This window comes from Oryzias latipes, chromosome 22, assembly GCF_053564925.1.
Source record: "Oryzias latipes strain Hd-rR chromosome 22, Olatipes_Hd-rR_3.1".
NCBI classification, from domain to species: domain Eukaryota; kingdom Metazoa; phylum Chordata; class Actinopteri; order Beloniformes; family Adrianichthyidae; genus Oryzias; species Oryzias latipes.
Window position 1 is genome coordinate 2,724,991 of NC_136258.1, and position 16,826 is coordinate 2,741,816.

The 16,826-nt window shown below is 44.2% G+C and overlaps 1 protein-coding gene across 3 annotated transcripts in view; it reads right to left on the reverse strand.

The window, feature by feature from the left end:
* LOC144988994 (uncharacterized) overlaps positions 1 to 16,826 on the reverse strand; it is a 65,596-nt gene that overhangs the window by 20,772 nt on the left and 27,998 nt on the right. The window contains exon 1 of one of the 3 annotated variants that reach the window (XM_078940536.1): positions 541 to 3,208. The exons of the other annotated variants lie outside the window; for them this stretch is intronic. The gene's annotated coding sequence lies outside the window, so the exon portion shown is untranslated. Of the gene's footprint in view, positions 1 to 540; positions 3,209 to 16,826 lie in introns of those variants that run through there. 3 annotated transcript variants of the gene reach the window in all.

Sequence of the window (16,826 nt, forward strand, 5' to 3'; positions counted from 1 at the left end):
GGACAAGTGGAAATTGGCAGCTTTTTTCAGTGAAATAGGAAACAACAGTTTCTGCCAAATATGCCAAGAGGCTGCAAACTGTTTTCAATGAGTTCAATATCATGAGGCACCACCAGGCTAGACATGCTAATCACTACAGCCTACATGTAAATGCTTCTGAACAGTGCAAAAAATTGACAAATTCACAATAATTTTGGATGGATTTTCCGATGGATCCCCCTTGTAGAAAACTAGATCCATGTACGTCTTTGTTTTCCTTGTCTGAGCTGGAATCTGGCTCAAAGATGTACGGCTGGGTAGCTCCATTATTGCGCGCTGTTTTTGTTGCACTGGTAATATTACGCTGGGGATGTGGGGGGCTGGAACCAGTGGGAACGATTTTTAAATAGATCAAAAGATAACTGGAGTGGGACTCTAAGTAAAGAACCAGAAGAACTCTGACATTGAGAGTTGAGTCTGCACTCCGGTATGCACTCATTCAAAACTCAGCAATCACGTATTGCTGTCTCAACATCTTGTCTTCCAGGTAGAGGTACTCACAGTAGCTAATGCAGGACTCAAATGTGTAAACAAGGTCCAAAACAGAAAGGCGACCACAGACAATGGTCCCAAGGCTGGAAGGTCGCTGATGAAGACAAGTCTCTGCCATGAAGTGAAAAGAGCAAAGAAAATATGGACACTGCTGAACAGGTGAATGTAATGAACATTATTACCAGAGGAAAAAGGAGAGGCAGAATCCTGACAACCAGACTCTTTATACTGATGGTTAATTAATTTGAACAGAAATAGATGGACACTATTTCTGGAAGAAAACATAAAATCTAACTTAAAAAACAAAACATAAAAAAGGTCACCAATCCGTACATATTTTCTTATCGAGCCTTTTTTGTTATAATTTGCAACAAAAGCCAGACTTTAATCTGGTGGTCAGTGTGACATAATGCAGCTAAACTAGCTTACTTCTTTTACACAAACACAAACTAGCATCACAAAAAAAGGTCACTTCTAGGTGCTTCATATGTCTATCTGTTATACAGTGTCCAGTTTTTCCACTTTCGGTGTAATTGTGCTTATTGTAGTTTCAGTCTGTATGTTATTATTTCCATTGAGTATATGTTGTTGATTGTCTATGTCCATTGCTCCTTTGAAGGGATCACCGTAGTGCCCACAGTTCCTGGTTAATGTTCTTTTGGCAGCTAGTGACATAACTTTAACCCTTGTGCTATCTTAGATGACCCACCCTTCCATTGACGTGTTCTCCCTATCATGACAAAGGTGGAAAGATTTCATGTAATCCATGGACACCAGTGAAGATCACAAATCATTGAAGAAAAAAGGTTCAGAGCACTGTCTAGTGGGTCTAGATGACCCAACTCCCAATGTTAAAGTGCCTAGGATAGCACAAGGGTTAAATAAGTATTTGTCACTTTGGTGGATTGAGTTTCCTGAGAACATGTACAAATAAAACAGTTCTGGTAACAAAGGAATTGTGCATCCAAGCACTTTGCATGTGAGATCACCCACCATCTTCCAAAAACCTGTTACTTTCTGACATTTCCAAAATACAACATTACAACATACATTTATTACTCCACATTCACGCCAACAGCTCTGATTTGTTTTTAACTATTTGTTCTTCAGTTTAGGCGTTATGAAAAATCTTGTAAGGTTCTTCCAGGCAAACTCTCTCCCTGTTCGGGATCCAGTGGTGGTATGGTGGTGTCTCCACATGTCTAACCAGTCCTGCAGAATGCGTAGATGACCCCACCCTATCTTTATGTTTAATTCTTTTTCCCAGTTATCTTTTACTTTTAAAGTTGTGTTTTTGTCATACTCCACTAAGGATTTATATAACGTACTAATCAATTTAGTATTGTTGTCTTTATACGCCTTTGTTATTGTTTGAACTATCCCGCCCTCATCCCCAGAGGAGTCGCTCTGTAATGCTTTCTTATAGTAGTTTCTCATTTGTAAAATCCTGTTTTTCAAGGTGAAATTGTTTAGTCAAGTTCTCAAAACTCTCCAGCTGTCCGTCCTTTTCTAACAGGCACCATGCTGTAATTCCTTTTGTAGTCCAATATTTATAGGTTTCATCGTATTATGCTGGTTTAAACTGCCTGTCATATGCTACCCATTTTAATTTTTTTTCACTATTTAAGATTTTGTATTTCTGCAGCAGTTTGAACAATACATTTAGTGTATGATTTGTTATTGGATCTAAATGCCTTTTCTTTATTTCATATAACTCTGTATCTCCGATAATGTTTTGAATGGGTTCTTGTAATGTTTCACATTCAGTATGTTTCCATTTTCCAGTATAATGGGGGTTACACCAACAGCATAAGTACCGTAATTGTGAGGCGATGTAGTATTCTTTCCGCTTTGGTAGTGCCATACCTCCAATGTCTTTTGGAAGCTGGAGGGTGCCATATTTTATTCTGGATATTTTATTGTCCCATATGAATCTGGTTATTGTCTTGTCCCACCTTATAAATTGGGTGTTAGCGACCTGTGCTGGTAGAGCTTGAAATAAAAATAAAAACTGAGGCAAACTGTTCATATTCACTATTTCGATTCTAGAGCTGAAATCTAGTGGAAATGTTACTAGCTTACATTTTAATTCATATCCCACTGGAGGTCTTCTTTAGCTAAATGGTGCAGTCGTATGACCAGCGGTGCAATGTAACAGGTAAAGTTGTTTTCTCTACTGTTTTATTCAATGGATTGCAGAAACCTTAATTAGTATCAGTTTGAATAATGCATAGGAATGTCTGTGTCTTTCATCAACAATTAATTATTCAATAAATCTCCCGCTGACTGTGTTTCATAATGGTGCTATCTAATATCAGAGGAGCACTGACACAACCCTGAAACACTCCTTTCATTCTGGCTCCATGCATTAGCAATGAAAAGGATCCCACAAACAATGGAGATGATGAGGGAAGAGTAATGGTGCCCTTCTCTTCCCCTCCTCATCAGGCCTGTCTCTTTTGTGATGACATGGAGATAATGTAGGTCTGGTTTTCATCTCCGCCTCAGAATTGAACTGTGACGTCCGGGCAAAAAAAAGAAGGGACAGCCCTGTTGTTCTTTTTGTTTTCATCTACATAAATTGCACTCTATCTGCAACATGGAATTGATACTGTATTTGTGACTATATGTTCCATCCATCCATCTTCCTCCACTTATCCGGGACCGGGTCGGGGGGCAGCAGATGATGCCCGAGCCACCTCAGCTGGCACCTTTCGATGTGGAGGAGAAGCGGTTCTACTCTGAGCCCCCCGCGGGTGACCGAGCTTCTCACCCTATCTCTAAGGGAGCGCCCAGCCACCCTGAGGAGGAAGCTCATTTCAGCCGCTTTACAATATGTTAGCATTTATTCAAATCAGAGCAATGCATATTTTTCAATGCTTATGTTCTAGCTTTGCTACAATGTGCCAGAATTAGCACAAAAGCTAAATAACATTTGTTGTCCTAAGGCAGATAAGACCAAAAAACATTGCAAAAAACCAACAAAGGTAAAGGCGTAGAGTTTATACAACATACAACAACACAGGGTAAATTAAGAGTCTTGGACTTTCTTTGGTTTGATGTTCCAAACAGGTTTAGATTTTTGGTTTGATGTTTTCTTTATATATACCTTCAGCTGCCTCTAGTTGTGAATTGGGCCTTTATATGAATTAGGTCGGTGTGTTTACATCTCCCATGGTCCTACAGTTTTTATCTATTAATAATCTGTTGTATAATCTGAACAAAAATTCTTTTCATAGGATCGACCTCACAGGTGTTAAGTCTCTGACTGAAGGAGCTCCTCAGAGCACCCACGGTCCCCTGCACAGGATGATGATGATGAAGAGGATTGTCTATGACAGATTCTAGTTTCCAGGTCATCCCAGAACAGAGCAGGTGTAGGTACAATATGTGTATGGCCTGCCAGATCAGTACGGGGGCATACGATTATTGATGATGATATCACACACCACTTAAACAAACTACTCATAGGCTATGTCCAAATTCCCACCCTGATCCTTAACAACTAAAATGTCAAAGTCTAGTCAAGGTCAGCTTTATTGTCAAATATGCTGCAAAACAAGACACACAGCACAGATGAAATTACTTTCCTCTCGCCCCACTGTGCAAGCAGCTTATAAAATAATAAAATAAAATAGATAAGATAACAGTTATAAGAAGAAGAAGAATAACAATCTGAATAGTGCAAAAGAGCAATGAGATGGTTAAAGTGGCAGTTTAAAGAGACAACAGTGCTAAGAACAGTAAGGAGATGAGTCGGAGATAGCTGTCTTTGGTGAAGATGATGTTCTGAACAGGTGTGAAAGTTTTTCAGTGTGAGTTTGTAGCAGGGAGTGGAGGGGGCAGAGGGGGTAGGGCAGGGAGGGAGTTGAGTTTCCTTATCGCCTGATGGAGGAAACTGTCCTTGAGTCTGCTGGTTCTGGCCTGGAGACTTTGCAGTCTCCCTCCCTGATGGCAGCAGGAGGAAGTGTCTCTGGGATGGGTGTGAGGGGTCCACTGCAATCCTGACGGCTTTGTGGGTGAGGCGGGAATGATAGATGTCCAGAAGCCCAGTGAGAGGGACACTGATGATCTTCTCAGCTGTTTTCACAATGTGCTGCAGAGACTTCCGGCAGGATGTGGTGCAGGTTCTGTACCACACAGTGATGCAGCTGGTCAGGATGCTCTCAATGGCACCACTGTAGAAGGTCTGCATGATGGGGGGAGGAGCTCTGGCCCTCTTCAGTCTGCGGAGGAAGTACAGGCGTTGTTGGGTTTTCTTAGCCAGTGACACAGTGTTGTGGTTCCAAGACAGGTCATCGGAGATGTGCACCCCCAGGAACTTGGTGCAGCTCACCCTTTCCACAGCAGCACCATTGATGATCAGTGGAGCGTGCTGGGTGGGAGTTCTCCTGAAGTCCACAACCATCTCCTTTGTCTTCTCCACATTCAGGTGGAGATTGTTGTCTTTGCACCACAGAGCAGCCTGTTCACCTCACTCCTGTAGGGGGTCTCTTCATTGTTGTTGATGAGACCCACCACGGTTGTGTCATCAGCAAACTAGATGAAGAGGTTGGAGCTTGATGTTGGGGTGCAGTGGTGAGTCAGCAGAGTGAAGAGAAGGGGGCTCAGCACACATCCTTGGGGGACCCCTGTGTTCATTGTGATGGTGCTGGAGGTGTTGTTGCCGACATGGACTGCCTGTGGTCTCCCTGTCAGAAAGTCCAACAGCCAGTTACACATGGAGGTGTTGAGTCCTAGTTGGTCCAGCTTGTAGATGAGCTTCTGGGGGATGACGGTATTGAAGGCGGAGCTGAAGACAATGAAAAGTATTCTGACATGGGAGTCTTTTGTTTCCTGGTGGGTGAGGGCCGAATGGAGGGCTGTGGAGATGGCCTCATCGGTCAAACGGTTAGACCAATATGCAAACTGGTAGGGGTCCAGAGTGGGGGTAGACTTGATGTGATGCATGACTAGCCGCTCAAAGCACTTCATGAGAATGGTGGTGAGAGCGATCAGGCGGGTTCGTTGTAGCAGGAGGGAGAAGACTTCTTTGAGACCGGGATGATGGTGGGGGCTTTGAAGCATGAGGGGACGACAGCCTGGCTCAGTGAGAGGTTGAAGGTGTCGGTGATGACATCTGTCAGCTCATCAGCACAGTTCCTCAGGACACAACCAGGAATGTTGTCAGGTCTCTCTGTGGTTTTATCCTTCCCAGTGAGCGCCTCACGCTGTCACGTGATAGCCTCAGCACCAGGTCACTGGGAGGGGGAGGAGTCTTCTGTGCCGGGATGCTGTTGTCTGCCTCAAAGCGGGCAAAGAAGGTGTTTAGCTGGTCCAGCAGAGGGGTTGAGTTGTCGCAGGCCTGTGGGGCGGGCTTGTTATCCGTGATGGTTCCTGGTGAAGCGGTCAGCCATCCTCCTGGAGTGCTCCCTCTTGACCACCCTGATGCCTCGTGACAGGTTGGCCCTGGCTGTTCTTTGACCAGCCTCATTCCCAGCTCTGAAGGCAGCGTTCCGTTCCCTCAGGAGTCTGTGGACGTCTCCCGTTAGCCATGGCTTTTGGTTGGATGTGACAGTCTCTGTGTACTCCTGGTGATCAGTGATGTCATTATAGATCCCTGCTTGTTTGAATATACTCCAGTCAGTGGTGGCAAAGCAGTCCTGTAGAGCCTCAGTAGATCCCTCAGGCCACACCCGAACCACCTTTTTAGCTGGTCTGATGGCTTTGACCTTTGGCCTGTATGCTGGCATTAGCATGACAGTGGTGTGGTCTGAGGCGCCCATGCGGGAGAGGGGAAGGGCTTTGTTTACTCCATTGTGTGGGGTGTAAACATTGCCCAAGATGTTTTTACCTTTTGTGGGGAAGTTGATATGTCCATGGAGTTGTGGAAACACACTCTTGGGGTTTGCGTGGTTGAAGTCCCCGGCCAGGATGAGGAAGGCATCAGTGTGTGCTGTCTGCTGCTCACTGATGTGCTGGTGTAGTTCATACAGAGCCTCACTCCTGTTGGTGGTGGAGCTGGGAGGGATGTATGCTGCTACCAGCAGTATGGAGCTAAATTCTCTTGACAGGTAGAACGGCTGGCATTAAATGATCATAAACTCAGCCAGGGGGGAGCACTGTTGATAGACCACTCTGGCATTCCAGCACCAGGCATCCCTGATGTAAACACACAGTCCTCCACCGCGGGTCTTACCCCCCTAGACAAGCATCCTGACGGCCCAGAAGCATGCTAACCCGGATAGCTGAATGTCACAGTCATTCAAGGCCCGTACACACCGGGACGAATATTCGCCAGGCGTTATTCGCCAGCGTTTTTCGCCACGTTTTTTGTGTTCACACCCAGGCAATTTTCGCTGACGATGAGCCGAGCGAACATGCAATTTCATTCCCTGCCATTAGATGGCGCTTAGTGTAAAACAGAAATTCTCCTGTACATAAGGTGGCGCTGCGCAACTTTACGCTTCTTAAAGTCGCTTTTGGCTCAGAAGAAGAGAGCAAGTATTTACGCGCTTGTCAGAATCATACAAAGAAAACATGAATATTTCAAGCACCAGTAGCTCCAACTGGTGCTTGGTTCGGGGATATTTTGAAATGTCCGTCATTATTTCGTCGTTGCAGTGTAGACGCTACTTGGCGTCTATCTTCTTCGCTGGTATATGTGCTCAGAAAGGCAGTTTGATGTTTGAGCGCCCCCAAGTTGTGTTTTACTGTAACTTCAGAAGCTCCAGACACGTGTGCAAAAGCGCCGTTCTCATTGGTCGTATAGTTTTTGACGCGGCGCGTCGAACCAAAAAAACGAACCCGAGGCGTTTTTTAAAAAGTGACGCTTTGACGCGTGGTGTTTTTTCGCGTCGGTGTGCACACTCACATTGGTGCCCTTTGTTTAGTCACGAGGCGTTAAACGTCGGCGAAAATCGCGGGCGAAATTCGTCCCGGTGTGAACAGGCCTTCAGACATTCTCCGTTAGCCACGTTGCTACATAGTAATTCTATATAGCGCAGGACTATCTAGAGCCCTGGATTTTAAAAGCAATTTGAACAACATGACCACTATTTTTTTTTATTCTTTTTTTTTATGGGAAATATTACATCACTGATTACAAAAAGGGAAAATCTAATCAATATCTGTATTTTAAAATGACAACTTATGAATCCACTGTGTTCTGATGATAAAAAACTTTAATGCGTTTAAAAAAAACGATGCCTGGGGTTTTGGTTGTATGATGAATGTGACTAAAAAGGCCGCTCCACCTGCTTGTGCTACGTTAGTTGGTCTTTTCCTTCCCATTCCTAACAATACTCATTCTGGTCCCTTTACCCCGCGTTCTGGAAATGGTTCATACACTTGCTTTAATTTCACCTCCCTCTCGCCTCAGTTGGATGTTGGCACCCTGCCGTTGGCTTGGTGTAATGTTACATTTCCCGATTCTTTGATTGGCCCCTGGGCCAGGTCTGGCCTTTATTAGTTTTGTGGAGACGAGCGTCTCCTCACCCGAATTCCCTTTCGTTCAGTAGGTGTGTGTGCAATGGTGAGATTAAGTGCTCCGCTTGCTTTGATAGGTACTAATTTTGCTCATGTTAACCTGCGTCTGGTGGACGCGATGCCAACTGTCCGTAGGCGCCGACATTCTCCTTGTTTGGCACGCTCCTCTAATTTCGACCTCTCCATGACCTCTCCTACATATATTAATGCAGATGGCGTACCTCGTGGAGTTCCAAACTAATTTGAATTGGCGGATCAGATTGCAGCGGGCTTTGAAAATATCCCTGTCGTGGCTGCCTTGTTTCCGATAACACCCAATAAGAATGTTGATCGGATTAATTATGTACAGTATAATGTGCTTCGTCTTGGTTCGTGTTGCGAACCCCTTTGATATCTGGCTGTCCTGGCTTGTGGGCGGCTGGAAGGGTCTGGGTATGTTTGCCATGGTTTCGGTTGCTGTGTATGTTGCTGTTTTGGTCACTTGTGGTTGTTGTTGCGTTCCTTGCATTTTTTCGCTTATCGTCCGCCTCATTTCGTCGACTATTGAGCGCCAGGACCCGAAGGCGATGATGCCCTTGCTTTCGGCAAGGGGGGGCTTTAGTGATTTTGCGGAAGAGGATGAGGGGGATGCGGTGACTTTGAATCGGTAGTGATGTTTCTGGGTTTGTGTTTTCTTTTATGGGGTGGTGTTTCTTCTTAGTGATTGCATTGTTTGTTGGATCTCTTTTGGAAGATCTAAACAGGGGTATTGTGGGGGTGTACAGGTGTTGCATCATATTTCTCATGTTCTTTTATTATGCATTACAGGGGTTACATCATATGTTCTATGTTCTTTTATTATACATTTAATGGATTCTATATACGAATGTGTATTGTATTGCAGACATATGCTTGATTCCTGCCCTCAGTAGCAGATAATATGTGCCGAGGTCACCAGTGGGCCTGTTTTGGACTTTTGGTCTCTGTTTTCTTTCTGTACTGTAGTGTTAATGGAGCCACGACACCTGCAAACTAGAAAAAAGCACACCATTCTAATGAAGTGTTTTGTATGTTTTCATCTTCCCTCACTGAATAATAAAAAAGCCGTTTTGCCTTGAGGACAGAGAGAGCGGAGAGCCACAAAGCTTAACTGGTCGTGTTTCTCCACCTCTCCCCTTCTGCAAAAGGTTTGAAAATTCGTGCAAACTCTTGTGTGTCTTTTCGTTTCTCTACTGCACATTTCATTTTTGTAGAGAACTACAAAACAAAAAGAAGTAAGCTAACATGGAGTAACTAGCAGTCTCCCGTGGCACCAGTTGGTGGCTTCAGTGTCATTTGGGAATCTGCTGATTCCGTAAGTGAACTCATGGTAAATTGCACTTTGAACTAATGTATCTCCCTTGATCTACTGGACTTACTGGGGTTTCATAAAGTAATAATAATCTGACATGAAGGCAGACACAGGCAGTGTAGAAGAATTTAAGGGAACTTATCTGCGGGCCAGATGAATGGAGGGATTTCATCAATGCAATGACTTATCCAGCTTTGAACAATCCAGTTTTCTGGGTGAAGAAGAGGTCAAAGATGATGAACAAAGAGCACAGGATTAACAGACTGGCAGGAGCTGATGGACCAAGTATAATACCACAACTTCACTTCACAGCACTGGAGTATTTAAGTTCAGTTCTCCTTCCCATTTGCAGATGTTGTAAAAGATATCAAGACACATTTTGTAATATTTTTACTCTATCACACCACCAAAATTAGTAGCTCAGTGCTGTTGATTCGTTGATTTTCAGTGTTAATAAAAAAAAGAAAGATTACATATTGAATTTATTCGTATTAGCAAAAGTGAGACCCATCCTTTCTTGTAAGCATTCTTAGACAGTGATCCACACTTTTACCACTAGGCTAGTGTTTTCATTAGATGTGGGGGCTAGTGCTTCATATATAGCTTGACTCCAGCTGGTAAAAAATGGCATTGCACAACTTGAATGAAAAAATATGATTTTAGAGTTATTACACTGTTCAGCTGATCAGACCCCATCTAAAAAGCACCAAAAACAGTGCAAGCATCTGCCTGAGCTCTTTTCCAACCACGAAGTAAGACGACTCGATTTCTGAGGCACAGGCTTTCGCTCCTTGTGGGTGCCGCCCATTGCATGACATCAGCGTGTCTACGTTACGCCCATGAAAACAAACAACATACGAACTTTTGCAAAGATGGATGTGCATATTTTGCATGTAAAAGGGAAGTGTTTTGACGATCAGTTAGCCCTGCAGAAAAAGTGGGCGTGTGTGTTAGCCTGGGGGCTGTTTTCACTGTGAGAATCCACTCGTTTTCATGGGTTGGGAGGGGCTGGTGCTCACAGCGCAGGTTTTTGGACTAATACTCAGAAATGTGTGAACAGATCAAAATACCGCTCCTGGGTTTCTTTTTGTGAGGGATGAACACTGTAATACACGTAACCCTTGTGCTATCCTAGGCACTTTAACATTGGGAGTTGGGTCATCTAGACCCACTAGACAGTGCTCTGAACCTTTTTTCTTCAATGATTTGTGATCTTCACTGGTGTCCATGGATTACATGAAATCTTTCCACCTTTATCCACCTTTGTCATGGTAGGGAGAACACGTCAATAGAAGGGGGGGTCATCTAAGATAGCACAAGGGTTAAAAGCTCAAAAAATTGATTTGTAGGTCCTGAAAAACCTGTAATGGAGGCCTAACTGTCATCAAAAAATACTGTCTGTGGGAAACCCATTAAATTCTTGTAAAAATCCTTCATAGATTTCAGCATATGCTGTTCTTGAACCCTCTAGAGTTCATCCAAATGGTTTGTCTGGCTGTAAGGTCATTTCAAACCTTAACTGTCTTTTCTCATAAGAGGAATAGGTATGTAGCTAAAGATATTTATTTATATTTTAGTTTGATATCGCCCCTAACCAAACTTATTTAAAATAGGACGAAAATAGTTTTAAGAACATGATTTTCAGTCATTCAGAACTATCCATTCAGAGTTCCAGAGCAATATTAAAAGTGCTCATTGTTCAGATCGAAGCCAAAAGGATCTGTAGATGTGCTGCTGCCTTGCATTATTGTTGTGTATATGGTGGAAAAATCTATTTTCTTTGTGGCAAGGGTAGTGCAGTTTGCAAATTCCATAGAATGTCAATATTTAATTTAGGGAAAGCAGAGAGAGAGAGAGAAAAAGAGAGAGAGAGAGACAGATTTTATCAAGTCACTATAAAAGATGTTCAGTGTGTGGTGACTTTATAACAACTTAAACAACAAAAAATTATTTGTAAATTCTAGAAAGTGCATTGAAAAAAAGAAAAAGAATCATTTCAAGGAACCAAAAATATATCTTTGTTTCTTGGATGTGAGAACAACAGCAGACTAAGAATAGTTTTAATAAAAAAGAAATTCGGCATGCTGAAGCCCTCATGGGGTTAAAATGTGCATGCTTCTGGCTAAAATAAGACGGAGCAGACACATGTAATCAGACAGTAAAGGTGACCTAAATGAGGGGATATAAAGAGAGCAAAAAGTGAAAGAGGGAAAACTATGACGCTGCAAACTGTCCACATTAATATGTATTGCTATTTAATTTTAAATATTTTTTTCTATAATCCTGTCTGCTATCACTTTTCCATCAATACTTGCTTTGCGAGGCACTATTTGTTATATTTGCACCAATGAAATTACCTACTCTTCAATCTAATTTGGAACTATTTTCACAAAAATTTGACTGATCAATCTCAATGCCACAGACAAACAAACCAAGTTTGTCTTTTTTTACTTCGTTTTTTTTTTTTTAACTTACTCCATGTGGTTCTACTCCACATTGCAGTACAAAATTAATGCAATCTCAAATTAAGAGTGGAAACATAAACTAGGTGCTGCAGTGGCAGCAGATTTTGCAGTGTTTTGTGATGGATGTTAACTATATCACACCTTTGTCAGAATTGTACCTAATTAATCTAAAGTATTCCCAGTAAAAAAACAAACTGCCATTTTCTAGAACATAGTTTCTGCAGAGCAGCAGGAGATTATTCAAAATTCACCCTGGAGGTGTGGGCGGGACCATTGGTGCAGAGCAACCCCACCCCCTCTTCCCCTCACTGTTGTCAAGAGAGCTGAAGATGGGCCACCTCCCATGTCTCCTTACAATAGCAGAGCCAGTTGTCTACAGGCAGAGGCTCCAAAGGACCCCCCAGGGGAGGAACGGAGATTTGAAGCCTAGGACGCACTGGAACAGCGAGAGCCCAGTGGCTGCTTATTTAAGGCGACAGTGGCTCAGGTGGTTGAGCGGGTTGTCCAATGATCGAAGGGTTGGCGGTTCGATCCCCGCTCCCACCAGCCAAAATGTTGTTGTGTCCTTGGGCAAGACACTTCACCCTCCTTGCCTCCAGTGTGGCTCCACTGGTGTGTGAATGTGTATGAATGATCCCGGTGATGGTCAGAGGGGCCGTAGGCGCGAAATGGCAGCCACGCCTCTGTCAGTCTGCCCCAGGGCAGCTGTGGCTACAACCGTAGCTTACCATCACCAAGTATGAATGAGGAGTGAATGAATAATGGACACAATGTAAGCGCTTTGGGTGTCTTGAAAAGCGCAGATAAATCCAATCCATTATTATTATTATTATTAAGGGAGTTCCAGTCCTCTTGCCGAGGTAACCATTTATCGCAGCTTACGCCGTCTTTTGCGATACATTGATCACAATGACGATACATTTTCAATTATTTTCAACTTTTTATATGGTTTTAAACTTGTTACCCTTTCACTGAGTGAATTTAGGTTTGTTGATGCTGGGAGTGTTCCTGCAGGAACACAGCCACTCAGCAGAGTGAGACAGATATTTCCAGCCTATACTTTCTGCATCATAATTCATCTGTATGATAAGTAATGTCTGATAGCAGCCCTACGTTGGTTCTGTTTGGCCTGACCACTGTGTACCTTTAACCCCCTGGTCCATGTTTAAATGAGCAGCATGTAGTAAACCACATCTCATCATAAATCCAGAGCATACCAAGCTACATTGAACCCCTGCTATCTGTGCTCCTCAACATGATGGTGAGGTTAGAGGCCGTGGCCATTTGCATTTAAAACAGTGACTGAATCAAAGATTCAAGGCCAACTCAGTGACAGCCTAATTCCCACACATTTTAGTTATTTCTTTAAAGAAAAACCTAAAATTGGGCTGCTCAACATGAATGCTAATGATTAAACATTTGCAGTGTCATTGTTGATGACACAAAGGTTCCATCAGATCATCTGATCTATCCCATCTTTTAAATTAATGTTTGGGAGAATATGGCGATAAGTGTCACCAGGTAGTTTCAAAAAGGACTATGTTTATCACAGATTATGTCAGAATTGATACTTAATCCAGAAAATTGATATGAAAAAATGTTTAAATGAGTTAGAAAGAGCAAAATGTGCAAAGTCTTAACATCAGCCATCTCCCACTTTTGTAACGCAGCGGAAAACTTGTTTAGGCCAGTTTAGTCACAACTGCCCTTTTGGGTGGGTACGGGTGGACTGCGGATGAGAGGTTGGGCAAACTTGTACGGGGCACCAAGGTTGCCTGCAGTACCAGTCATAGACCACTAGGTGAGCCCATAGAGCAAAATTGTTCTTGTGCATTTTTTCCAACGGGTGTGCTGCGGGCGACAGGTCAAAGAAAACACTTAGTAAGAGTAAAGTAAGGGTAAAGTAGGTGAGATGCGAGTGTATTGTATGTGTCTTTTATTACGTAGATAACCGTACACTATAAGTGCGTGTAACTTACATTATCCTTAAAAATACTTAACGATACACTCATCTCCTCTAGGGCCGGCGTCTGGGGGTGGGGGCCTGGGCTTGCTCGGGGGGGGGGGCGACGCTTTCTGGCTCCTCTCTCTCTGTGTGGGGCGGGTGGTGCCGGGCCTGGGGTGTCGGCGCCTCCGGGGATGGGGCCCCTGGGCTGGGTGGCCCTGGCCCCTTTGCTGGGGGGGGGCTGGGGGACAGCTGTTTGACCACCGGGGGACAGTCTACCAGCTGTCCCCAACTTACCCTAACCCTTCCTCATATAACCTCATATTAGGGTGAGGGGGTGGGGGGTCTAGCCTGCGATGCGCCTTGGGGGGGGCTACTTGGCAGTGGCCCCCCTCCTATGGTTGCCGTATGGAGTGGGCCCCCCCTCTTTCGGTTTTATTTGCACCTTAGACATGTAGGGTCCTTGGTAGGGGGGGTGCTTGGACATCACTGCAAGCAAGCAGCAGATGTCCTCCTGGCACCCTACCCGCCAATTTTAACCGCACCTTAGACATTTAGGGCCCCTTGGTGGGGAGGGTGAGGGGACATCACTGTGAGTAATCAGGAGATGTCCCCTTAGTGCCCTACTCGCCAATTTTAACTGCACCCCCCTTAGTACACACACCCCTCCCCCTTCAATATATACATTCCAACATAAACACACACACATGCACACACAACAACAGTGGCCGAGCCTGGTCGGGCCATATTTATAACACCCCTTGTGGGCCACCCTTTTTTCCCCGGGGTTAACCCCCTCCTGGGCGGGGGCCGCGGGCCCCTGCCTTGCTCCTCCCTGGACCAACCGTGGGCCGGGTGGGTGGCTGCCTGGAGTGCGGAGCGGGTCTCCCTTGGGGGGTCCTGGCTCGTACCTGGGGTTGGGGCGGGGGGATGCCCGGAACTCCTGGGTGGTGGTGGGGTGCTCGTCTGGGGCTGTGGGCGTCCTTCTCCGGTGGGGCCCTGCGTTGGACTCTTCCGGCGCGGCGGAGGGGCTGCTTTCCTTGCTGGGCTGGGGCGGCGCTCTCTTTCCCTCCGCGCCTCCCTGCTCTCTGGCACTGTGGGCCTCGCGGCGGTCCTGCTGGCCCTGGCCTGGGTGGCGGTCTTGGTCGCCCGGGGGGCGGTTGTTCCCTGCCCGTTCCCGTGTGGCGTTGGGGGAATTCCGGCTGCCGCTGCTGCTGCGGCGAGGGTCTGGGTGTGGGGGTGGCTGGGCGCTCCTCCTCCTTCTTTTCACATTCCACCATCCATTTTAGAAGAACATAAACACTCACCTAGCTCACCTTTGCACTTATAGTTTGCATGATTAAATGAATGAAAGATTTCACACCAGTTGGTTTAAAGGCATAGGTACGCGTTCGTGAACACTATCTGTTTTGTGTACATGTTGACATGTGAACATTTTTTGCAGCTAGCAGGTGTGTTGATAACATTTGAGTGTGTGCGAACAGGCCCCGCCCTTTTTGTACTACATTTGAACCATACCGTAACGATAAACAACCAGTAAACCTGTCTGCTCTATGCTGCTTCATGGTCTTACCCCCCCTCCCCCTTCTATAATCACCCTGCTATCCCCCCCCCTCTCTAACATCCCTCCCTCTTCTTCCCCTCTTTCCTTTTCCGTCCGGTCCAACACCAAAGATTTTCAAACATGGTTGAAATCAATAAAGTTTGGCCTCAATTACAAAAGGGGTTTATTCAGACATACCTTTGGTTTGTCTGAAGATTAATAACCCCTCTTGTTAAAGTAAAATATGTCCAACACAAGAGGCCCTCAGCTCTCATCTGTCTGCCCAGCTGTTGGACAGGACAAGTTAAAAAATAAAAAAAACGTGTCCCTGTCCTGATCTGCAATCTCCCCCACTGGTTCTTGTCTTCATTGTTACATCTGCTGGTTTTTGCTGCTCTTCATTCCCACCAGCTCAGCTTAATGACACTTTAATTTGTCTTTGCATATTCCCTGTACGTCGCATTACTTCACATACCTACTTCATAATCATGTTTTTGCACATCGTCTTTAAAGTCTGAGTGTCTGCTTGTTGATTAAGTGACAAAATCTGACATTTTTGAGATTTTAGATGATGTGAGTGGACAGATAAACATAATCGTAACCAACAAACTAATTAAAAGTATAAATTAAAGAGCAGATCAGCATGAATGTCGACAACCACAGTGTTTTCATAAAACAAGACTGAGAGCAGCAATTTTTAGCCCAGCTTGCTTTCTATGTATCTGTCATGAAAGCTGCTGTGTTACTGGATATGTATTCTATGGTGATCCACGGGTGAACAGAATGTAAGAAGACAATAACAAATAACCATCTTGTGAGTCAGGTCCCAGTATGAACTTAGCAGTCCGTTTTATCTTAGTCTGGCACAATTTAAGGTGTGTTCTCAGCAGCCAGTGCTTTCAGGTTCCATTCCTGGAAGAAAAAAGTGTTAACAAAAGCACTTTTCAAATCTAGTCATCGTGAAACCTTCCTGGAATGAAACTATCCCCAAAGTCCTCCAGTGGTTTCTTCCAAAGACATCTAAGGAGTTCAAATTAGGTCAACAGCTAGATAGTTAAAAAACTTCTGGGAGCTGAAGCACAATAATACTTGAAAAGTACATTTTAATTATGAATTGTTTAAATGACATGCTCATGTTTGTGTTGGTAGACCTGAAAAAACTGAAAACACACCAGCAGCTAAACAAGATTAAATTAAACATTCAGACTGCATTTCTAAAAATAAACTACATTCCCAAACATGCCTATCCATTCATCTACAAATTTGACTTTTTTGTAAAATGTTTGATCTCTTAACTTTTCTTTATGCAAATCTTTTTTTTTTTTTTAACTAGTCCTGTCCAACAGCTGGGCAGGCAGATGAGAGCTGAGGGCCTCTTGTGTTGGACATATTTTACTGTTACAACAGGAGTTATTTATCTTCAGTCAAACCAAAGGTATGTCTGAATAAACCCCTTTTGTAATTGAGGCCAAACTTTATTCATTTCAACCATGATTGAAAATCTTTGGTGTTGGACCGGACGGAAAAGGAAAGAAGGGAAGAAGA